General features: G+C 44.8%; 1 long non-coding RNA gene across 7 annotated transcripts in view; it reads right to left on the bottom strand.

Annotated features, from left to right (window-relative positions):
- Positions 1-24622, bottom strand: part of LOC125960632 (uncharacterized) — a 107755-nt gene that overhangs the window by 22387 nt on the left and 60746 nt on the right. The window contains exon 1 of one of the 7 annotated variants that reach the window (XR_007470495.1): positions 21158-21294. The exons of 5 other annotated variants lie outside the window; for them this stretch is intronic. This is a non-coding gene — a long non-coding RNA (uncharacterized LOC125960632). Of the gene's footprint in view, positions 1-10351; positions 10489-21157; positions 21295-24622 lie in introns of those variants that run through there. One more of the 7 variants, XR_007470496.1, reaches the window with a different exon arrangement.

Raw genomic sequence — 24622 nt, 5'->3', positions numbered from 1 at the left:
TTATATTGTATTTTTCTTAAACTGGACTGTGGTAGATTTACCCTCCATCAGATGATTGCTTATAACTCACCTTGCTTTATTAAGAATACCGCTAGAGGCTTCTACGTCCCTACTAAAAAAAATACATTTTCAGGCCCATTCAAACCAACGAAAATCCAAGATTTCAGTGCACAAGATAATGAAAATTCTCTCTATCCGCATCTTTTACTACTTTTAATCTGTTAACAGTCCCTAAGTGTGTCAGATGAAAGGTACTGTCGCGGGAATTGACATCGTTAACAGCATTCCATACAGGTAAGTCTTGATTGTTCCAATTTCTCAAAAAGTTGGACACATTTACCGCCTCTATGACATCTCTAGGGTGTGCAGAAGAAATAAAAAAGAGGCCTGTACAATGTATTTCTCAAAATATACACACAAATAGTTTGCACATACAAACAGGGAAACCTTATAAATAATGTATGGGGAGCAAAGTATCATCGGTAACGGAACTACTCATTTCGAAAGACAACACTGTCACCAAGTGTCCCCTCACCAAAACTGACTGGGAATTTTTAGGGGCCACCAAACCAGAGGTGGAGATTTTTAGGCACATTCTTGCCAGAAAAGAGAGCCTAGGGCTTAAACCACTCAACTTGTTGGCACGAATGCCAGGGCAACCCAAGCAAGTGGATATACAAGCCTACGTGACGCTTGGAAGTAGGAAGCTTTGGGGGACTACACCTGGACTGGTACTGGCCTCCCTCCCCAAAGGGACAAGGAGAGCAGAAACCTGGATGGAGTCAAGAGAGAGAAAAAGAAAGGCAAGGCTGGGTACGGAGCAACGTGTGGATCCAGGAACATGTGTCTCAGAACTGCCGGGGCTCTGCAGACCAGCTGCATCCCCATTCTCCTTGACCCTCATGGGTATAATGAACTCAGGGTGGGCGCATCCCGGCTGCCAAGTCACTTCCACCTGTCCATGGAGTTGACAGTTACTTGCTCACAGTGAACCAACCTCTCTGGACCTAACAGCTACTGCAGGAGGCGGTAGTGGAGAACAAGGTGACGACAACGACCAGATGCGAAAGAGGAAGAGACGTCCAGTGGACCGACTGGGTGGACTGATGGTGTGGGGTTAAGTCTGCAGAGCTAAAGGGGCCAGATGTAGAAAAGGGAAGGGGAACCATGAGGATATGGTCAAGCCCCCTCGTATGGATGGTTCATCCATATGTTGTATGCAAATTCCATTCAATTTGCTCTGAGTGAACAAGAGAGAACAAAATTATCCTTTAAACCATGTCAGTGACTTTATTTACCATCTCATTTGATGAGCTCATAGCCCAGGGTCAGAGGGAAATGGGAGCTGTGAGTCTGCCATCTCTCAGGAAGTCTCAGGCCTCAGAGGCCCCTCAGAGCCAAACTACCTCACCTTTTGCACTTTTCAAGCAACGTTATTCCTAAGCGCGAGTCACCCTCTTCATCAGGTTCTCCAACAAACAGCAATCTCTCCCAATGAGAGAGGAAAAATGGGCTACTTTGGCTTGCTGAGGCACAATAGGTAGTTCTCCAAAATGGTACCTGCCTGGGGGATTTTTCAAGAAAATTAAGCATCAGTGGTGATTTGTTTGTCTTCACATAACGTAGGACCCAGATGTGCTGAGAAATAAGAAAAGGACGAACGAATCAAGGGCAGCTGATCCAAGGAGGCAAGGGGCAACTTCCACAGCCTACGTGGAAAGCTAGAGGGAGGGACCATCCAGCTGGTGGGAGCTGAAGACAGGCGCCAGTCCTCCTTGGGCTCGGGATGCCACCCCCTCTTCCTACATCTTCACGCTCTCCTTCTCTTTTGGCCCCTCCCAGCCATATTAAAGAGCCACAAGGAAATGCTCTCCTCCATTCCATTCTCCTGTCCTCCTATCCACCCCTCCCTTCTTTCCCTTTGCCATCAATTTCTTGACTTGCCCCCCATTTCTCCCCTCCCATCTACACTGCGATCTGGTTTCTGCCCCACTACTCTCATGAAACTGATCTCCTTGAAGCCCCCAATGATTTCTCCGTTGACAAGTCCAGGGGACTACTTCTCAATCCTTATCTTTGTGACCGCCAAGCCGAGTCAGATCTTAAACAACGTCTCTGTCTTGAAAATCTCTTCCCTTGGCTTCCGCGCCACCTTTCCTTTTCTTTTCATGAGACTGATCACAACCAGTGCTGCAGATTCCATCGAATTAAGGAATGCTGTTGCCTACATGTGTGAATGAGCTGTGAGTAAAGTACTGAAGTAGAGGACACCTAAAGTGAAACGTCTTCATGAAGGTCCACGTGGCTGAGCAGCAAGTTAACCTTTCATACATGTGCTAAAGAAGAAGAGTTGGGTTTTACTTTATTTACTTTTCCCTGGACTGTGTTGAATGACTATCATCTACAAGTTCAGCCTACTTTTTGCTGAGGATTAATGCACTGGGAGAGCTGAGAGAAAACTGAACAATAGAGCTGTCTTTTTCTTGACCAGTTCACCTTAGTTTCCCAAACTCTAAGTCTTTCCCGAATTCTTTCTCCTTTTTATTGTAGTAAAATGAACATAACACAAAATTCACCATTTGGATCATTTTACAATTCACTGTACCATTCAGTGGAATTTACTACTGTCACAATGTTGTGCAACTATCACCACTGCCGAGCTGCAAAACATCTTCATCAACCAAGAGGAAACCTACACCCATTTTAAGGAGTCATTCCCTAGTTCCCTCTCTTCCAAACCCCTGGCAACCACGAATGTAGAATCTTTTCTGTGTGTATGGATTTGCCACTGCTGGACATTTCATATAAATGGAACCATACAATATGTAGCCTTCTTTCACTTAGTTGCATCCATCATGTAACATGTATCAGAAATCCACTCACTGTTATGGCTGAATCCTTCATACTGTTTGAATACAAAATTAAAAATACGTTGAGAGTGAAGCTCTGTTTTAATGGCACATCTATTAGGCCAATTCATTGAAAGAAGCTGAAGATGGAGATATTGTTGTGAAATGATAGTCGTTGAGAAGCCTCAGCCAATTCGATAATGAAAAGTTTGGGAAATGTTGCAAAAAATTATCTGCTTTATATTAAAAGCCTATTAAACAAGGATGCAGGAGATTGTCTTTTTCTTGCAGGTAACTTAAATGAGGCAGAAAGAAATAACTGCCCTTTAAAACACATTTTGAAAGGATTCTCTTTATTCTTAATAGACGAATGGGAGTACAGGAAGTTCACATCCAATATGGACTCCCTGTCCAAACACTGTTTATCGTTCTAGCCACCACTATCGAATTATATTTCTTGAGGGTAAGGCAGCTCAATTCCTGCATATTACTTTCTAAAATTCGTCCATCAAATCCATTACTACAGTATAAACAAGAGTTGTTCATGTTTAAGTGCACTTCAACTATCAGGTATAAAGAACCCCCAGTAAGAAAAAGAATCCTATATCTCTTGCCAGAATGTGGTCAGCTCTGGGGTGCTCTGCTAGCTGAAAGACACATTCATTATTAAGAGGATAGAGGCTGTTTAAGAGGGATGAGAGCCAAAAAGTTTTAACTACATATATGTGTTAAGAACAGTGCTAGGTTATCTCATATTCTATATCAGTCAAGGCTCACCATTTTACATACGTGAAAAGCAAAGTTAAAAGTGTATTAGTAGGGCTTCCCTGTTGGCGCACTGGTTAAGGATCCACCTGCCAGTGCACGGGACACACGTTTGAGCCCGGGTCCGGGAAGATCCCACATGCCGCGGAGCAACTAAGACCATGTGCCACAACTACTGAGCCTGCGTGCTAGAGCCCGTGAACCACAACTACTGAAGCCCACGCACCTAGACCCCGTGCTCAGCAACAACGAGAAGCCACCACAATGAGAAGCCCGCGTACTGCAACAAAGAGTAGCCCCCGCCCACCGCAACTAGGGAAAGCCCGTGCACAGCAACGAAGAGCCTAGGCAGCCAAAGATAAATAATTAAATACGTCTATTTAAAAAAAAAAAGTGTTTTAGTAACTTACTAAAAGACACGCAATCAGTAAACGTGAGCAGGAATTCAATCCCAAATCTGTCACACTGAAGTTTAAGCTAATACTTGAGATTAATAAAAACAGCACTAAATTAAAAGTTCAGAGATATTTTTTATTTCATACTTTCACTAATGCTCTTTGGAGATAAATCATTTCATTTATATGGGCCTTAGTTTTCACAACTATAATAGTTGGAAGCTTGACTAGATGATCTGTATGTCGTCTTCCAATTCTAAAATGTTCCACTAATTTGGATTGCTACAATAATTGCCCTTGCAATACATGCGTGCTGCCACCAAGTAGCAGTAGAGACTACTAGTTCCTTTTTTATCCCTAGTGGGGGTGCATTTTCACAGCAGACTTATCCGTCAATAGTACAACCTGTTAGTATAACTATAAGATAACAAAATAATCTGGTATTCTTTCCTGTAAAAGAGAAGCTTTACATTGTGTCTGGGAATCGTACCAGAATCACCTGTAGGTTTTTAAATAAGGAGGAAATCCTGAACCCATTGAATGAGAATCTTCAGAGACAGGACTTGGGCATCTGGAATTTTGGGCTCCCATCATTTGTATATTTTATTTCATTTTATTTTGGCCTATGTACAATATTTGTCACATCCTTTTGAATCTTTAAAAGTTTCTTTTTGTTTTAAATTTTAGAATATTCCATAATCTTCACCTACTTTTCATAAGGTGTTATCTGTTATGTTTATTCGATCTTGTGCTTCTCCTGGTTAAGACTTCTTTCTTTCCTTTTTTTTTTTCGGGGCCCTGCCTCATGTCTTGCAGGATCTTAGTTCCCTGACCTGGGATTGGACCCCAGGGCCCCAGCAGTGAACGCGCCATGTTCTAAACACTGGACCACCAGGGAAGTCCCAAGATTTCTGTTTTAAATGACTTTTCTCCCACTCTAATTCATTCCTGGGATCAGTTTCACGTTTGGACATTAAAGCAACCTTGCATTGCCAGAAGAATAAAGCTACTTTGATTCTGATATATGATTGTTTTACATACCATGGATATAGTTTGTGCTTCTCTTTACACATTTTGCATGCATGTTCAAAGGAGAAACTGGCCTGTGATTCTATTCTTGTAATATTCTTTATAGATTTTTTTTAAGATTCTATACTTTATTTTTTATTTATTTATTTTTGGCTGCATTGGGTCTTCATTGCTGCATGCGAGCTTTCTCTAGTTTCGGCGAGCGGGGGTCTATTCTTTGTTGCGGTGACTAGGCTTCTCATTGCAGCCTTCTGACCCATGGGCTTCTGACCCCATTCGTCGGTGCTACTTCAGTTCCTTACCCCTTCCCTTCTGACCCTGGGCGGTGAAATCCTCTTTCTGCGGCTGGCCTGCGGCAGAAAGTCAATGAGGCAAGAGTAGGCTTGGAGTATCCAAGGAGCAGAAAGGATGTCAGCGTGTGGAAAACAGAGCGAGCAAATTGGAGAGGAGAAGGAAACAGTCAGAGAGGAAACAGACACCCAGATTTCTAGGTCTGTGGAGGCACTCTGAGGACTTTGCATTTTCTGTGAAGAAGCCATTGAAGAAATTTGAGTGACATGATCTGACTTATGTTTTAACAAGATCTCTCTGGATGCCATGCTGATTAGAGACTGTAGGAGAGCAAGGACAAGGCCCAGAAGACCAACAGTTGATTCAAAGAACTGATTACTCAAACATGGTCCCCCTCCTCAGTGAAGACGCAGAGCAGGAATTGGCAAATAATGGCCACGAATCAAATCAGGCTCTCAGCCTGGATCTGTGGGACTGTGAGCTAATAATGGTTCTCACGTTTAGAAAGCTTGTTGAAGAGGAAAGAGGAGGAGAAGCTACAGAAACTCTATATGGCCCACAAAGCCTAAGATCTTTAAAATCCAGAAAATGCTTTCCAACACCTGACGTAAAGCATGTGGCTGGTAGGAGGTCCTCAACCAAATTTGGAAGAGGAATACATGAGTCAGTTAGTTCCTGAAAACACTGTAAAGTGATAGGTGTCAAGAAACATTTACCCCTTCACCCTTAACCTTCACAAATGATGCCAGTTCCATTGAGCTGTTGAAAAATACATTCTGGCTTTCAAAAACATAACCCAGAGGGCATTTTCTCACATAGGCAAGGTCATAAACAACTGTCAAGTGAAGCTGAAATAGTAACAAATCAAATAATAACAAAAAACAGTTTTACAGATTTTTAAATCTTACAAAGCATTTTCATGTTCATTATGTAATTTAATCCTCAAATCAACGTCATGAGATAGTTATAATTTCCCCATTAGAAATGACCACATATGAAATCCTTAGTGATTGCTCAAGAAAAGCTGAAATCTTGAGTGTTACATCTATTAAGGCCATGGTTGGGTGTTTTCCCATGGGAACATTGGATGCTAAAATCCACAGGGATTTTCAGCTCAAGATGGCAGACTAGGAAATATATTTACTTTCTGTTCCTCCTGAAACCATATCTAAATAAAACTGTAGAAATACCAAAATTAATCAACCAATAAAAGCCAAGATATTTTGGAAGTCATCAACCACAGAAAGATTTCAACACATTTCGAGAAGGCAAACAATGAAACGGAGGAGCCATGAATAAAATAATGAAGAAAAAAAGGCTGAGCCTAAGTAAGGTCTGCACAAAGTCACTCAGCTTTTGCTGAGCTCTGGTTATAGTCAAGGGCAGAGGAAAGAAGAGGGGCTGAAAACAAGCAGACAAACGTCATTTTAGGAAAAACACTTCATTTAATGAGCTCCAGGGAACACTCAGCCTGCTGCCATACTAACTCATGAATTACAATGGATTGTTGGTAAGCAAGACAAGAAAACAGGGAAGAAACAAAAGAAACAAAAATCAAGACACTGTTTCTAACTGAACTCTTCTCAAATGAGATCGAGGAATTATGGTTCAATGCCACAGCTGTAAATCATTTCTGCTCTTGGAGAGGTTACAAAGGGCTTATAATATTTCCCTTTGTTTCAGACAGAATTTAGGTCTGAGCAAAAGCTTTTGTGTCCTTCAACCCCAAAATTTATTGGGGATGGAAGCCCAGATTTGCTGGGACATACCATAAAAAGAATCTCATGAGCAGAGGGCCAAACTGATTTTGGAATATATGAATTAAGCCCAGTGTGAGTTTCAATAGATTTATATATATATATCTATATATATATATATATATATATGTATATATATATATGTGTGTATATATATATATATATATATATATATATATATATATACATTTTTACTGATTTATATGATTTTGGGTTCTGAAACTTCTATATGTCTCATGCGTGATACATAACAGACAATGTCAGCCCAGGAGGGAGAAAACACTCCAATGAAGCAAGCCAAAGAAACAAGTTTTAAGCAAGGTCAAGTGATGTATAGACCACGATTGTTCAATTCCTACCTGTCATGCTGAAGCTTCCAGCTCCTGAATAACAACACATGCTTCCCTTGTCCTAGACAGCCAAGAGTACGTCTCCTCCCTTGGGCGTAAGAATCCCTAGAGTTACATATGTGTAGTAAAGAGTGGACCCAGCTGTCATACTCACAATGACCAAATTGTGTTGATCGTACTTTATACCAACACATCGCTCCACGCTGAAGTTGCAATAAATGATATAGTTGCTTTCTAGACATGAATGAGACGCCTTACTGGATATACTCCAGGAAGGCCAGAGAAGCTGGCTTCTAATCCATACGGAACAATTCACTGGTGAATTTCTTTCAGGATAGCCCATGATTTATCTAGAATATCATCTTTACATATCTGGATCCTTCAAACTAGACAAAGGGAAAATACGGGCTTCAAGCCTCAATTCGAAATATGGAATGGTGCCATGCTGACAACTGGTGGTCCCTGACCTGTATCTTCTGAGATTAGAACACAGTGTGGTGTATGACCAATTCAGGCGTTGAACAAAAGAAGACCTCCTACAGGGCAGTGTAGCTGTTCGTTACAGGTATGGCACTTAGGGCTAAGTACCATAAGGACTACAAGAAAAAAAAAAACAAGTAACACATGAAGCATATACGATAAGGAGGCACCACAGTCCAGAGCACAAGCTCTGGAATCACACAGGCTTGGATCGAATCCCGGCTAAGCCACTACCATCTATATACCCTGAAGGACAGGCCAAGGGTTAAATGTTCTTTTACCAAATTTCAAACAAGAAGTGAAGAAAGAACCTATCTGCCAGGAAGGGACATCGTGGGCTGCAGCATCCAGTCGGATCAGGGCTCTGCATCTCCTGCTCAGAAACCTTGGCCACCTGGCTCATGGTGATGCTGGCAGCTGAGCAGCCCTGGAGAAGGCGATCCTGTCTCCAGGTCTCGCAGAGGAGCTGGGGAGGTCTCCGGACGAGGTGGCCCACACCCTGGTAAGCTCTGGCTGCCTCCTGCCCTCAGGTCTGAGCAGGCTCTGGCCTCTGGGCCCCGTGGTGGGGAAGGCCGGGCCGATACATACGCAGGGCTGAGGGGCCTGCAGAGCCAGTCCCCAGGAAGGGTGAGCTCTGGAGGAGGCTTCCACAGTCCCCAACAGTCTCCGCATGGTGGCCCAGCTGGTGCCAAACACCTGCCACCCACAGCCAGACGTCCCAGCCACTAGAAAGTCCAGAAGGGGCCCCGCCCTTTGCCTTTGGGCCGGGGTTAAGCCACCAGCTGGGCTTGCATGTGACCCCTGCCTCACCCCCTGCCCCGCCCACTCTTTCTCTGTGACACGTACAATGGATATGTCATAAAGCCAGGCAGAGCCAGTGCTATAAATTCAGAGGAGTTAGAATCTAGGAAGAGGCTCTCCCACTTTCACTCTCTGCTCTCAGATCAGGCAGGCAGTACCTCTAATATGGAAGCTATGGACACCACACCTCCTTCACACGCTGTCCTCTTCCATTCTGCTCCTGTTTTCCCCAGCACCCCATTTACGGCTTTGGCGGGCATCGGTGCTTCAGCAGGAAGCACGTCAGACCCCGAACCTATGGACACCACACCTCCTTCATACGCTGTCATCTTCCATTCAGCTCCTGTTGTCCCCAGCACCCCATTTACGGCTTTGGCGGGCGTCGGTGCTTCAGCAGGAAGCACGTCAGACCCCGAACCTATGGACACCACACCTCCTTCATACGCTGTCATCTTCCATTCTGCTCCTGTTTTCCCCAGCACCCCATTTACGGCTTTGGCGGGCGTCGGTGCTTCAGCAGGAAGCACGTCAGACCCCGAACCTATGGACACCACACCTCCTTCACATGCTGTCATCTTCCATTCTGCTCCTGTTTTCCCCAGCACCCCATTTACGGCTTTGGCGGGCGTCGGTGCTTCAGCAGGAAGCACGTCAGACCCCGAACCTATGGACACCACACCTCCTTCATACGCTGTCATCTTCCATTCTGCTCCTGTTTTCCCCAGCACCCCATTTACGGCTTTGGCGGGCGTCGGTGCTTCAGCAGGAAGCACGTCCGACCCCGAACCTATGGACACCACACCTCCTTCACACGCTGTCATCTTCCATTCTGCTCCTGTTTTCCCCAGCACCCCATTTACGGCTTTGGCGGGCGTCGGTGCTTCAGCAGGAAGCACGTCAGACCCCGAACCTATGGACACCACACCTCCCTCACACGCTGTCATCTTCCATTCTGCTCCTGTTTTCCCCAGCACCCCATTTACGGCTTTGGTGGGCATCGGTGCTTCAGCAGGAAGCATGTCAGACCCCGAACCTATGGACACCACACCTCCTTCACACGCCTTCATCTTCCATTCTGCTCCTGTTTTCCCCAACTCCAGCCTGAGAATGTGCCGAGGCCTGTAGCCTAGTTACGCCTGCTCAGAACAATGATGAGCACACCTTTTTCCAATCACCTTTCCTCACGCTCCCCATGCCTCATACTGCCCTGCTTCTTTATTCTTTATCCCACAGATACCCAAAGCCCCTTGCCTTTGGGGAGGCAGATTTGAGACCTATTGTCACGTCACGTCCTCGCTTGGCTGCCCTGTGAATAAACCTCCTCTTTGCTGCAAACCTCAGCATTTCAGTGTTTTGGCTTGCTGCGCCTCAGACAGAATGGTTGGGAGCAGTGGTACAGGTCCCTTGCCTGTGAGGGAAGCTGGTTCCTAGTAGTCACGTTGCGGATGTTTGCTCCTCTCGGGTGGGGGTGCGGCAGACATCCTGCTCTTCCGGAAAGGGAGAAACGCAGGTGCCAAACCCTTGCCCTCAGCGTCACCGTCACCTAGGAGCTTGTTAGAAGCACAGAATCCAGGCCCCACCCAGAACTACTGAATACCAGCCTGCATTTAACAACATCCCCAAGAGAGGCATACCCATATTAAAGTTGGAGAGGCACCAAGCTGTCATCGTCTTCTCCGCAGCTAATGAAAACGAAGCAAAGATTCATCCCGAGCCGACTCTGCCTCAGTCACCTGGATATCACATGAGCTCATTTAATCCTCCCCAGAACCTGCAAATGAGACTGAGGGTCAGAGTGGTCTAGCACCCAAGGTTCCATAAAAGAGCATGACCAAGGCTCACTGGAGCCCAGACTTCCAAAAAAGAAGGCCCCTGAGCACAGCATGGCACCACCGCAGCCCAAACCATGGGCCTCGAGGGTAGGCCAGACTCCCCACGCAGAGTTCACACCATTCGACAGATGCCCACAGCAGACCACATGGCAATATGAGAAGGAAGTTCTGATTGTGGACTCTCTGAATTTTGAGATTTAAAGAAAAAAATCTGTTTTCGGGGGATGGTTAAAACAGTTCTACCAAGGAGTAAAGAGAGGGCATCTCAAGGCCCCTTCTGGACTAAGAATTTAATGCCTACTTATTGAGAAATGCTCCGTGCATTTGCTCAGCCCTACGTCAAGATGAAGTTCCCTGTGCCCTAGAAGCTTAGGTTCTAAAAAGGCCACAGAAATGGGTGAGACCTAAAAAATGCCACAACAATGCAACGGCCTTAATCAGACTGTCTTTGCTTTGCGTTGCTTACAAGTCACTGACTTTAAACTGAATATGGTGTCATGTCTTTATGTTTCTTGAAGCTTTTTTTTTTTTTTTTACAAAAGATCATATAAAGATTTTCTTCCATGGTAAGACTTTTATATTGTATTTTTCTTAAACTGTGGTACATTTACCCTCCATCAGATGATTGCTTATAACTCACCTTGCTTTATTAAGAATACCGCTAGAGGCTTCTATGTCCCTACTAAAAAAAATACATTTTCAGGCCCATTCAAACCAACGAAAATCCAAGATTTCAGTGCACAAGATAATGAAAATTCTCTCTATCCGCGTCTTTTACTACTTTTAATCTGTTAACAGTCCCTAAGTGTGTCAGATGAAAGGTACTGTCGCGGGAATTGACATCGTTAACAGCATTCCATACAGGTAAGTCTTGATTGTTCCAATTTCTCAAAAAGTTGGACACATTTACCACCTCTATGACATCTCTAGGGTGTGTGGAAGAAATAAAAAAGAGGCCTGTACAATGTATTTCTCAAAATATACACACAAATAGTTTGCACATACAAACAGGGAAACCTTATAAATAATGTATGGGGAGCAAAGTATCGTCGGTAACGGAACTACTCATTTCGAAAGACAACACTGTCACCAAGTGTCCCCTCACCAAAACTGACTGGGAATTTTTAGGGGCCACCAAACCAGAGGTGGAGATTTTTAGGCACATTCTTGCCAGAAAAGAGAGCCTAGGGCTTAAACCACTCAACTTGTTGGCACGAATGCCAGGGCAACCCAAGCAAGTGGATATACAAGCCTACGTAACGCTTGGAAGTAGGAAGCTTTGGGGGACTACACCTGGACTGGTACTGGCCTCCCTCCCCAAAGGGACAAGGAGAGCAGAAACCTGGATGGAGTCAAGAGAGAGAAAAAAGAAAGGCAAGGCTGGGTACGGAGCAACGTGTGGATCCAGGAACATGTGTCTCAGAACTGCCGGGGATCTGCAGACCAGCTGCATCCCCATTCTCCTTGACCCTCATGGGTATAATGAACTCAGGGTGGGCGCATCCCGGCTGCCAAGTCACTTCCACCTGTCCATGGAGTTGACAGTTACTTGCTCACAGTGAACCAACCTCTCTGGACCTAACAGCTACTGCAGGAGGCGGTAGTGGAGAACAAGGTGACGACAACGACCAGATGCGAAAGAGGAAGAGACGTCCAGTGGACCGACTGGGTGGACTGATGGTGTGGGGTTAAGTCTGCAGAGCTAAAGGGGCCAGATGTAGAAAAGGGAAGGGGAACCATGAGGATATGGTCAAGCCCCATCGTATGGATGGTTCATCCATATGTTGTATGCAAATTCCATTCAGTTTGCTCTGAGTGAACAAGAGAGAACAAAATTATCCTTTAAACCATGTCAGTGACTTTATTTACCATCTCATTTGATGAGCTCATAGCCCAGGGTCAGAGGGAAATGGGAGCTGTGAGTCTGCCATCTCTCAGGAAGTCTCAGGCCTCAGAGGCCCCTCAGAGCCAAACTACCTCACCTTTTGCACTTTTCAAGCAACGTTATTCCTAAGCGCGAGTCACCCTCTTCATCAGGTTCTCCAACAAACAGCAATCTCTCCCAATGAGAGAGGAAAAATGGGCTACTTTGGCTTGCTGAGGCACAATAGGTAGTTCTCCAAAATGGTACCTGCCTGGGGGATTTTTCAAGAAAATTAAGCATCAGTGGTGATTTGTTTGTCTTCACATAACGTAGGACCCAGATGTGCTGAGAAATAAGAAAAGGACGAACGAATCAAGGGCAGCTGATCCAAGGAGGCAAGGGGCAACTTCCACAGCCTACGTGGAAAGCTAGAGGGAGGGACCATCCAGCTGGTGGGAGCTGAAGACAGGCGCCAGTCCTCCTTGGGCTCGGGATGCCATCCCCTCTTCCTACATCTTCACGCTCTCCTTCTCTTTTGGCCCCTCCCAGCCATATTAAAGAGCCACAAGGAAATGCTCTCCTCCATTCCATTCTCCTGTCCTCCTATCCACCCCTCCCTTCTTTCCCTTTGCCATCAATTTCTTGACTTGCCCCCCATTTCTCCCCTCCCATCTACACTGCGATCTGGTTTCTGCCCCACTACTCTCGTGAAACTGATCTCCTTGAAGCCCCCAATGATTTCTCCATTGACAAGTCCAGGGGACTACTTCTCAATCCTTATCTTTGTGACCGCCAAGCCGAGTTAGATCTTAAACAACGTCTCTGTCTTGAAAATCTCTTCCCTTGGCTTCCGCGCCACCTTTCCTTTTCTTTTCATGAGACTGATCACAACCAGTGCTGCAGATTCCATCGAATTAAGGAATGCTGTTGCCTACATGTGTGAATGAGCTGTGAGTAAAGTACTGAAGTAGAGGACACCTAAAGTGAAACGTCTTCATGAAGGTCCACGTGGCTGAGCAGCAAGTTAACCTTTCATACATGTGCTAAAGAAGAAGAGTTGGGTTTTACTTTATTTACTTTTCCCTGGACTGTGTTGAATGACTATCATCTACAAGTTCAGCCTACTTTTTGCTGAGGATTAATGCACTGGGAGAGCTGAGAGAAAACTGAACAATAGAGCTGTCTTTTTCTTGACCAGTTCACCTTAGTTTCCCAAACTCTAAGTCTTTCCCGAATTCTTTCTCCTTTTTATTGTAGTAAAATGAACATAACACAAAATTCACCATTTGGATCATTTTACAATTCACTGTACCATTCAGTGGAATTTACTACTGTCACAATGTTGTGCAACTATCACCACTGCCGAGCTGCAAAACATCTTCATCAACCAAGAGGAAACCTACACCCATTTTAAGGAGTCATTCCCTAGTTCCCTCTCTTCCAAACCCCTGGCAACCACGAATGTAGAATCTTTTCTGTGTGTATGGATTTGCCACTGCTGGACATTTCATATAAATGGAACCATACAATATGTAGCCTTCTTTCACTTAGTTGAATCCATCATGTAGCATGTATCAGAAATCCACTCACTGTTATGGCTGAATCCTTCATACCGTTTGAATACAAAATTAAAAATACGTTGAGAGTGAAGCTCTGTTTTAATGGCACATCTATTAGGCCAATTCATTGAAAGAAGCTGAAGATGGAGATATTGTTGTGAAATGATAATCGTTGAGAAGCCTCAGCCAATTCGATAATGAAAAGTTTGGGAAATGTTGCAAAAAATTATCTGCTTTACATTAAAAGCCTATTAAACAAGGATGCAGGAGATTGTCTTTTTCTTGCAGGTAACTTAAATGAGGCAGAAAGAAATAACTGCCCTTTAAAACACATTTTGAAAGGATTCTCTTTATTCTTAATAGACGAATGGGAGTACAGGAAGTTCACATCCAATATGGACTCCCTGTCCAAACACTGTTTATCGTTCTAGCCACCACTATCGAATTATATTTCTTGAGGGTAAGGCAGCTCAATTCCTGCATATTACTTTCTAAAATTCGTCCATCAAATCCATTACTACAGTATAAACAAGAGTTGTTCATGTTTAAGTGCACTTCAACTATCAGGTATAAAGAACCCCCAGTAAGAAAAAGAATCCTATATCTCTTGCCAGAATGTGGTCAGCTCTGGGGTGCTCTGCTAGCTGAAAGACACATTCATTATTAAGAGGATAGAGGCTGTTTAAGAGGGATGAGAGCCAAAAAGTTTTAACTACATATATGTGTTAAGAACAGTGCTAGGTTATCTCATATTCTATATCAGTCAAGGCTCACCATTTTACATACGTGAAAAGCAAAGTTAAAAGTGTATTAGTAGGGCTTCCCTGTTGGCGCACTGGTTAAGGATCCACCTGCCAGTGCACGGGACACACGTTTGAGCCCTGGTCCGGGAAGATCCCACATGCCGCGGAGCAACTAAGACCATGTGCCACAACTACTGAGCCTGCGTGCTAGAGCCCGTGAACCACAACTACTGAAGCCCATGCACCTAGACCCCGTGCTCAGCAACAACGAGAAGCCACCACAATGAGAAGCCCGCGTACTGCAACAAAGAGCAGCCCCCGCCCACCGCAACTAGGGAAAGCCCGTGCACAGCAACGAAGAGCCTAGGCAGCCAAAGATAAATAATTAAATACGTCTATTTAAAAAAAAAGTGTTTTAGTAACTTACTAAAAGACACGCAATCAGTAAACGTGAGCAGGAATTCAATCCCAAATCTGTCACACTGAAGTTTAAGCTAATACTTGAGATTAATAAAAACAGCACTAAATTAAAAGTTCAGAGATATTTTTTATTTCATACTTTCACTAATGCTCTTTGGAGATAAATCATTTCATTTATATGGGCCTTAGTTTTCACAACTATAATAGTTGGAAGCTTGACTAGATGATCTGTATGTCGTCTTCCAATTCTAAAATGTTCCACTAATTTGGATTGCTACAATAATTGCCCTTGCAATACATGCGTGCTGCCACCAAGTAGCAGTAGAGACTACTAGTTCCTTTTTTATCCCTAGTGGGGGTGCATTTTCACAGCAGACTTATCCGTCAATAGTACAACCTGTTAGTATAACTATAAGATAACAAAATAATCTGGTATTCTTTCCTGTAAAAGAGAAGCTTTACATTGTGTCTGGGAATCGTACCAGAATCACCTGTAGGTTTTTAAATAAGGAGGAAATCCTGAACCCATTGAATGAGAATCTTCAGAGACAGGACTTGGGCATCTGGAATTTTGGGCTCCCATCATTTGTATATTTTATTTCATTTTATTTTGGCCTATGTACAATATTTGTCACATCCTTTTGAATCTTTAAAAGTTTCTTTTTGTTTTAAATTTTAGAATATTCCATAATCTTCACCTATTTTTCATAAGGTGTTATCTGTTATGTTTATTCAATCTTGTGCTTCTCCTGGTTAAGACTTCTTTCTTTCCTTTTTTTTTTTCGGGGCCCTGCCTCATGTCTTGCAGGATCTTAGTTCCCTGACCTGGGATTGGACCCCAGGGCCCCAGCAGTGAACGCGCCATGTTCTAAACACTGGACCACCAGGGAAGTCCCAAGATTTCTGTTTTAAATGACTTTTCTCCCACTCTAATTCATTCCTGGGATCAGTTTCACGTTTGGACATTAAAGCAACCTTGCATTGCCAGAAGAATAAAGCTACTTTGATTCTGATATATGATTGTTTTACATACCATGGATATAGTTTGTGCTTCTCTTTACACATTTTGCATGCATGTTCAAAGGAGAAACTGGCCTGTGATTCTATTCTTGTAATATTCTTTATAGATTTTTTTTAAGATTCTATACTTTATTTTTTATTTATTTATTTTTGGCTGCATTGGGTCTTCATTGCTGCATGCGAGCTTTCTCTAGTTTCGGCGAGCGGGGGTCTATTCTTTGTTGCGGTGACTAGGCTTCTCATTGCAGCCTTCTGACCCATGGGCTTCTGACCCCATTCGTCGGTGCTACTTCAGTTCCTTACCCCTTCCCTTCTGACCCTGGGCGGTGAAATCCTCTTTCTGCGGCTGGCCTGCGGCAGAAAGTCAATGAGGCAAGAGTAGGCTTGGAGTATCCAAGGAGCAGAAAGGATGTCAGCGTGTGGAAAACAGAGCGAGCAAATTGGAGAGGAGAAGGAAACAGTCAGAGAGGAAACAGACACCCAGATTTCTAGGTCTGTGGAGGCACTCTGAGGACTTTGCATTTTCTGTGAAGAAGCCATTGAAGAAATTTGAGTGACATGATCTGACTTATGTTTTAACAAGATCTCTCTGGATGCCACGCTGATTAGAGACTGTAGGAGAGCAAGGACAAGGCCCAGAAGACCAACAGTTGATTCAAAGAACTGATTACTCAAACATGGTCCCCCTCCTCAGTGAAGACGCAGAGCAGGAATTGGCAAATAATGGCCACGAATCAAATCAGGCTCTCAGCCTGGATCTGTGGGACTGTGAGCTAATAATGGTTCTCACGTTTAGAAAGCTTGTTGAAGAGGAAAGAGGAGGAGAAGCTACAGAAACTCTATATGGCCCACAAAGCCTAAGATCTTTAAAATCCAGAAAATGCTTTCCAACACCTGACATAAAGCATGTGGCTGGTAGGAGGTCCTCAACCAAATTTGGAAGAGGAATACATGAGTCAGTTAGTTCCTGAAAACACTGTAAAGTGATAGGTGTCAAGAAACATTTACCCCTTCACCCTTAACCTTCACAAATGATGCCAGTTCCATTGAGCTGTTGAAAAATACATTCTGGCTTTCAAAAAAATAACCCAGAGGGCATTTTCTCACATAGGCAAGGTCATAAACAACTGTCAAGTGAAGTTGAAATAGCAACAAATCAAATAATAACAAAAAACAGTTTTACAGATTTTTAAATCTTACAAAGCATTTTCATGTTCATTATCTAATTTAATCCTCAAATCAACGTCATGAGATAGTTATAATTTCCCCATTAGAAATGACCACATATGAAATCCTTAGTGATTGCTCAAGAAAAGCTGAAATCTTGAGTGTTACATCTATTAAGGCCATGGTTGGGTGTTTTCCCATGGGAACATTGGATGCTAAAATCCACAGGGATTTTCAGCTCAAGATGGCAGACTAGGAAATATATTTACTTTCTGTTCCTCCTGAAACCATATCTAAATAAAACTGTAGAAATACCAAAATTAATCAACCAATAAAAGCCAAGATATTTTGGAAGTCATCAACCACAGAAAGATTTCAACACATTTCGAGAAGGCAAACAATGAAATGGAGGAGCCATGAATAAAATAATGAAGAAAAAAAGGCTGAGCCTAAGTAAGGTCTGCACAAAGTCACTCAGCTTTTGCTGAGCTCTGGTTATAGTCAAGGGCAGAGGAAAGAAGAGGGGCTGAAAACAAGCAGACAAACGTCATTTTAGGAAAAACACTTCATTTAATGAGCTCCAGGGAACACTCAGCCTGCTGCCATACTAACTGATGAATTACAATGGATTGTTGGTAAGCAAGACAGGAAAACAGGACAAGAAATCAAGACACTGTTTCTAACTGAACTCTTCTCAAATGAGATCGAGGAATTATGGTTCAATGCCACAGCTGTAAATCATTTCTGCTCTTGGAGAGGTTACAAAGGGCTTATAATATTTCCCTTTTTTTCAGACAGAATTTAGCTCTGAGCAAAAGCTTTTGTGTCCTTCAACCCCAAAATTTATTGGGGATGGAAGCCCAGATTTGCTGGGACATACCATAAAAAGAATCTCATGAGCAGAGGGTCAAACTGATTTTGGAATATATGAATTCAGCCCAGTGTGAGTTTCAATAGATTTTATATATATATATATATATATATATATATATATATATATACATTTTTACTGATTTATATGATTTTGGGTTCTGAAACTTCTATATGTCTCATGCGTGATACATAACAGACACTGTCAGCCCAGGAGGGAGAAAACACTCCAATGAAGCAAGCCAAAGAAACAAGTTTTAAGCAAGGTCAAGTGATGTATAGACCACGATTGTTCAATTCCTACCTGTCATGCTGAAGCTTCCAGCTCCTGAATAACAACACATGCTTCCCTTGTCCTAGACAGCCAAGAGTACGTCTCCTCCCTTGGGCATAAGAATCCCTAGAGTTACATATGTGTAGTAAAGAGTGGACCTAGCTGTCATACTCACAATGACCAAATTGTGTTGATCGTACTTTATACCAATACATCGCTCCACGCTGAAGTTGCAATAAATGATATAGTTGCTTTCTAGACATGAATGAGACGCCTTACTGGATATACTCCAGGAAGGCCAGAGAAGCTGGCTTCTAATCCATACGGAACAATTCACTGGTGAATTTCTTTCAGGATAGCCCATGATTTATCTAGAATATCATCTTTACATATCTGGATCCTTCAAACTAGACAAAGGGAAAATACGGGCTTCAAGCCTCAATTCGAAATATGGAATGGTGCCATGCTGACAACTGGTGGTCCCTGACCTGTATCTTCTGAGATTAGAACACAGTGTGGTGGATGACCAATTCAGGCGTTGAACAAAAGAAGACCTCCTACAGGGCAGTGTAGCTGTTCGTTACAGGTATGGCACTTAGGGCTAAGTACCATAAGGACTACAAGAAAAAAAAAAAACAAGTAACACATGAAGCATATACGATAAGGAGGCACCACAGTCCAGAGCACAAGCTCTGGAATCACACAGGCTTGGATCGAATCCCGGCTAAGCCACTACCATCTATATACCCTGAAGGACAGGCCAAGGGTTAAATGTTCTTTTACCAAATTTCAAACAAGAAGTGAAGAAAGAACCTATCTGCCAGGAAGGGACATCGTGGGCTGCAGCATCCAGTCGGATCAGGGCTCTGCATCTCCTGCTCAGAAACCTTGGCCACCTGGCTCATGGTGATGCTGGCAGCTGAGCAGCCCTGGAGAAGGCGATCCTGTCTCCAGGTCTCGCAGAGGAGCTGGGGAGGTCTCCGGACGAGGTGGCCCACACCCTGGTAAGCTCTGGCTGCCTCCTGCCCTCAGGTCTGAGCAGGCTCTGGCCTCTGGGCCCCGTGGTGGGGAAGGCCTGGCCGATACATACGCAGGGCTGAGGGGCCTGCAGAGCCAGTCCCCAGGAAGGGTGAGCTCTGGAGGAGGCTTCCACAGTCTCCAACAGTCTCCGCATGGTGGCCCAGCTGGTGCCAAACACCTGCCACCCACAGCCACACGTCCCAGCCACTAGAAAGTCCAGAAGGGGCCCCGCCCTTTGCCTTTGGGCCGGGGTTAAGCCACCAGCTGGGCTTGCATGTGACCCCTGCCTCACCCCCTGCCCCGCCCACTCTTTCTCAGTGACACGTACAATGGATATGTCATAAAGCCAGGCAGAGCCAGTGCTATAAATTCAGAGGAGTTAGAATCTAGGAAGAGGCTCTCCCACTTTCACTCTCTGCTCTCAGATCAGGCAGGCAGTACCTCTAATATGGAAGCTATGGACACCACACCTCCTTCACACGCTGTCCTCTTCCATTCTGCTCCTATTTTCCCCAGCACCCCATTTACGGCTTTGGCGGGCGTCGGTGCTTCAGCAGGAAGCACGTCAGACCCCGAACCTATGGACACCACACCTCCTTCATACGCTGTCATCTTCCATTCTGCTCCTGTTTTCCCCAGCACCCCATTTACGGCTTTGGTGGGGGTCGGTGCTTCAGCAGGAAGCACGTCGGCCCCCGAACCTATGGACACCACACCTCCTTCATACGCTGTCATCTTCCATTCTGCTCCTGTTTTCCCCAGCACCCCATTTACGGCTTTGGCGGGCGTCGGTGCTTCAGCAGGAAGCACGTCAGACCCCGAACCTATGGACACCACACCTCCTTCATACGCTGTCATCTTCCATTCTGCTCCTGTTTTCCCCAGCACCCCATTTACGGCTTTGGTGGGCGTCGGTGCTTCAGCAGGAAGCACGTCAGACCCCGAACCTATGGACACCACACCTCCCTCACACGCTGTCATCTTCCATTCTGCTCCTGTTTTCCCCAGCACCCCATTTACGGCTTTGATGGGCATCGGTGCTTCAGCAGGAAGCATGTCAGACCCCGAACCTATGGACACCACACCTCCTTCACACGCTGTCATCTTCCATTCTGCTCCTGTTTTCCCCAGCTCCAGCCTGAGAATGTGCGGAGGCCTGTAGCCTAGTTACGCCAGCTCAGAACAATGATGAGCACAGCTTTTTCCAATCACCTTTCCTCACGCTCCCCATGCCTCATACTGCCCTGCTTCTTTATTCTTTATCCCACAGATACCCAAAGCCCCTTGCCTTTGGGGAGGCAGATTTGAGACCTATTGTCACGTCACGTCCTCGCTTGGCTGCCCTGTGAATAAACCTCCTCTTTGCTGCAAACCTCAGCATTTCAGTGTTTTGGCTTGCTGCGCCTCAGACAGAATGGTTGGGAGCAGTGGTACAGGTCCCTTGCCTGTGAGGGAAGCTGGTTCCTAGTAGTCACGTTGCGGATGTTTGCTCCTCTCGGGTGGGGGTGCGGTAGACATCCTGCTCTTCCGGAAAGGGAGAAACGCAGGTGCCAAACCCTTGCCCTCAGCATCACCGTCACCTAGGAGCTTGTTAGAAGCACAGAATCCAGGCCCCACCCAGAACTACTGAATACCAGCCTGCATTTAACAAGATCCCCAAGAGAGGCATACCCATATTAAAGTTGGAGAGGCACCAAGCTGTCATCGTCTTCTCCGCAGCTAATGAAAACGAAGCAAAGATTCATCCCGAGCCGACTCTGCCTCAGTCACCTGGATATCACATGAGCTCATTTAATCCTCCCCAGAACCTGCAAATGAGACTGAGGGTCAGAGTGGTCTAGCACCCAAGGTTCCATAAAAGAGCATGACCAAGGCTCACTGGAGCCCAGACTTCCAAAAAAGAAGGCCCCTGAGCACAGCATGGCACCACCGCAGCCCAAATCATGGGCCTCGAGGGTAGGCCAGACTCCCCACGCAGAGTTCACACCATTCGACAGATGCCCACAGCAGACCACATGGCAATATGAGAAGGAAGTTTTGATTGTCGACTCTCTGAATTTTGAGATTTAAAGAAAAAAATCTGTTTTCGGGGGATGGTTAAAACAGTTCTACCAAGGAGTAAAGAGAGGGCATCTCAAGGCCCCTTCTGGACTAAGAATTTAATGCCTACTTATTGAGAAATGCTCCGTGCATTTGCTCAGCCCTACGTCAAGATGAAGTTCCCTGTGCCCTAGAAGCTTAGGTTCTAAAAAGGCCACAGAAATGGGTGAGACCTAAAAGATGCCACAACAATGCAACGGCCTTAATCAGACTGTCTTTGCTTTGCCTTGCTTACAAGTCACTGACTTTAAACTGAATATGGTGTCATGTCTTCTTGAAGCTTTTTTTTTTTTTTTACAAAAGATCATATAAAGGTTTTCTTCCATGGTAAGACTTTTATATTGTATTTTTCTTAAACTGGACTGTGGTACATTTACCCTCCATCAGATGATTGCTTATAACTCACCTTGCTTTATTAAGAATACCGCTAGAGGCTTCTATGTCCCTACTAAAAAAAATACATTTTCGGGCCCATTCAAACCAACGAAAATCCAAGATTTCAGTGCACAAGATAATGAAAATTCTCTCTATCCGCGTCTTTTACTACTTTTAATCTGTTAACAGTCCCTAAGTGTGTCAGATGAAAGGTACTGTCGCGGGAATTGACATCGTTAACAGCATTCCATACAGGTAAGTCTTGATTGTTCCAATTTCTCAAAAAGTTGGACACATTTACCGCCTCTATGACATCTCTAGGGTGTGTGGAAGAAATAAAAAAGAGGCCTGTACAATGTATTTCTCAAAATATACACACAAATAGTTTGCACATACAAACAGGGAAACCTTATAAATAATGTATGGGGAGCAAAGTATCGTCGGTAACGGAACTACTCATTTCGAAAGACAACACTGTCACCAAGTGTCCCCTCACCAAAACTGACTGGGAATTTTTAGGGGCCACCAAACCAGAGGTGGAGATTTTTAGGCACATTCTTGCCAGAAAAGAGAGCCTAGGGCTTAAACCACTCAACTTGTTGGCACGAATGCCAGGGCAACCCAAGCAAGTGGATATACAAGCCTACGTGACGCTTGGAAGTAGGAAGCTTTGGGGGACTACACCTGGACTGGTACTGGCCTCCCTCCCCAAAGGGACAAGGAGAGCAGAAACCTGGATGGAGTCAAGAGAGAGAAAAAGAAAGGCAAGGCTGGGTACGGAGCAACGTGTGGATCCAGGAACATGTGTCTCAGAACTGCCGGGGATCTGCAGACCAGCTGCATCCCCATTCTCCTTGACCCTCATGGGTATAATGAACTCAGGGTGGGCGCATCCCGGCTGCCAAGTCACTTCCACCTGTCCATGGAGTTGACAGTTACTTGCTCACAGTGAACCAACCTCTCTGGACCTAACAGCTACTGCAGGAGGCGGTAGTGGAGAACAAGGTGACGACAACGACCAGATGCGAAAGAGGAAGAGACGTCCAGTGGACCGACTGGGTGGACTGATGGTGTGGGGTTAAGTCTGCAGAGCTAAAGGGGCCAGATGTAGAAAAGGGAAGGGGAACCATGAGGATATGGTCAAGCCCCATCGTATGGATGGTTCATCCATATGTTGTATGCAAATTCCATTCAATTTGCTCTGAGTGAACAAGAGAGAACAAAATTATCCTTTAAACCATGTCAGTGACTTTATTTACCATCTCATTTGATGAGCTCATAGCCCAGGGTCAGAGGGAAATGGGAGCTGTGAGTCTGCCATCTCTCAGGAAGTCTCAGGCCTCAGAGGCCCCTCAGAGCCAAACTACCTCACCTTTTGCACTTTTCAAGCAACGTTATTTCAAGCGCGAGTCACCCTCTTCATCAGGTTCTCCAAGAAACAGCAATCTCTCCCAATGAGAGAGGAAAAATGGGCTACTTTGGCTTGCTGAGGCACAATAGGTAGTTCTCCAAAATGGTACCTGCCTGGGGGATTTTTCAAGAAAATTAAGCATCAGGGGTGATTTGTTTGTCTTCACATAACGTAGGACCCAGATGTGCTGAGAAATAAGAAAAGGACGAACGAATCAAGGGCAGCTGATCCAAGGAGGCAAGGGGCAACTTCCACAGCCTACGTGGAAAGCTAGAGGGAGGGACCATCCAGCTGGTGGGAGCTGAAGACAGGGGCCAGTCCTCCTTGGGCTCGGGATGCCACCCCCTCTTCCTACATCTTCACGCTCTCCTTCTCTTTTGGCCCCTCCCAGCCATATTAAAGAGCCACAAGGAAATGCTCTCCTCCATTCCATTCTCCTGTCCTCCTATCCACCCCTCCCTTCTTTCCCTTTGCCATCAATTTCTTGACTTGCCCCCCATTTCTCCCCTCCCATCTACACTGCGATCTGGTTTCTGCCCCACTACTCTCGTGAAACTGATCTCCTTGAAGCCCCCAATGATTTCTCCGTTGACAAGTCCAGGGGACTACTTCTCAATCCTTATCTTTGTGACCGCCAAGCCGAGTCAGATCTTAAACAACGTCTCTGTCTTGAAACTCTCTTCCCTTGGCTTCCGCGCCACCTTTCCTTTTCTTTTCATGAGACTGATCACAACCAGTGCTGCAGATTCCATCGAATTAAGGAATGCTGTTGCCTACATGTGTGAATGAGCTGTGAGTAAAGTACTGAAGTAGAGGACACCTAAAGTGAAACGTCTTCATGAAGGTCCACGTGGCTGAGCAGCAAGTTAACCTTTCATACATGTGCTAAAGAAGAAGAGTTGGGTTTTACTTTATTTACTTTTCCCTGGACTGTGTTGAATGACTATCATCTACAAGTTCAGCCTACTTTTTGCTGAGGATTAATGCACTGGGAGAGCTGAGAGAAAACTGAACAATAGAGCTGTCTTTTTCTTGACCAGTTCACCTTAGTTTCCCAAACTCTAAGTCTTTCCCGAATTCTTTCTCCTTTTTATTGTAGTAAAATGAACATAACACAAAATTCACCATTTGGATCATTTTACAATTCACTGTACCATTCAGTGGAATTTACTACTGTCACAATGTTGTGCAACTATCACCACTGCCGAGCTGCAAAACATCTTCATCAACCAAGAGGAAACCTACACCCA

This window comes from Orcinus orca, chromosome 12 (genome assembly GCF_937001465.1).
Source record: "Orcinus orca chromosome 12, mOrcOrc1.1, whole genome shotgun sequence".
In the NCBI taxonomy this organism is placed as follows: Eukaryota; Metazoa; Chordata; class Mammalia; order Artiodactyla; family Delphinidae; genus Orcinus; species Orcinus orca.
Note: the sequence above shows the minus strand (reverse complement) of the source record. Positions and strands in the feature narration are given on the sequence as shown.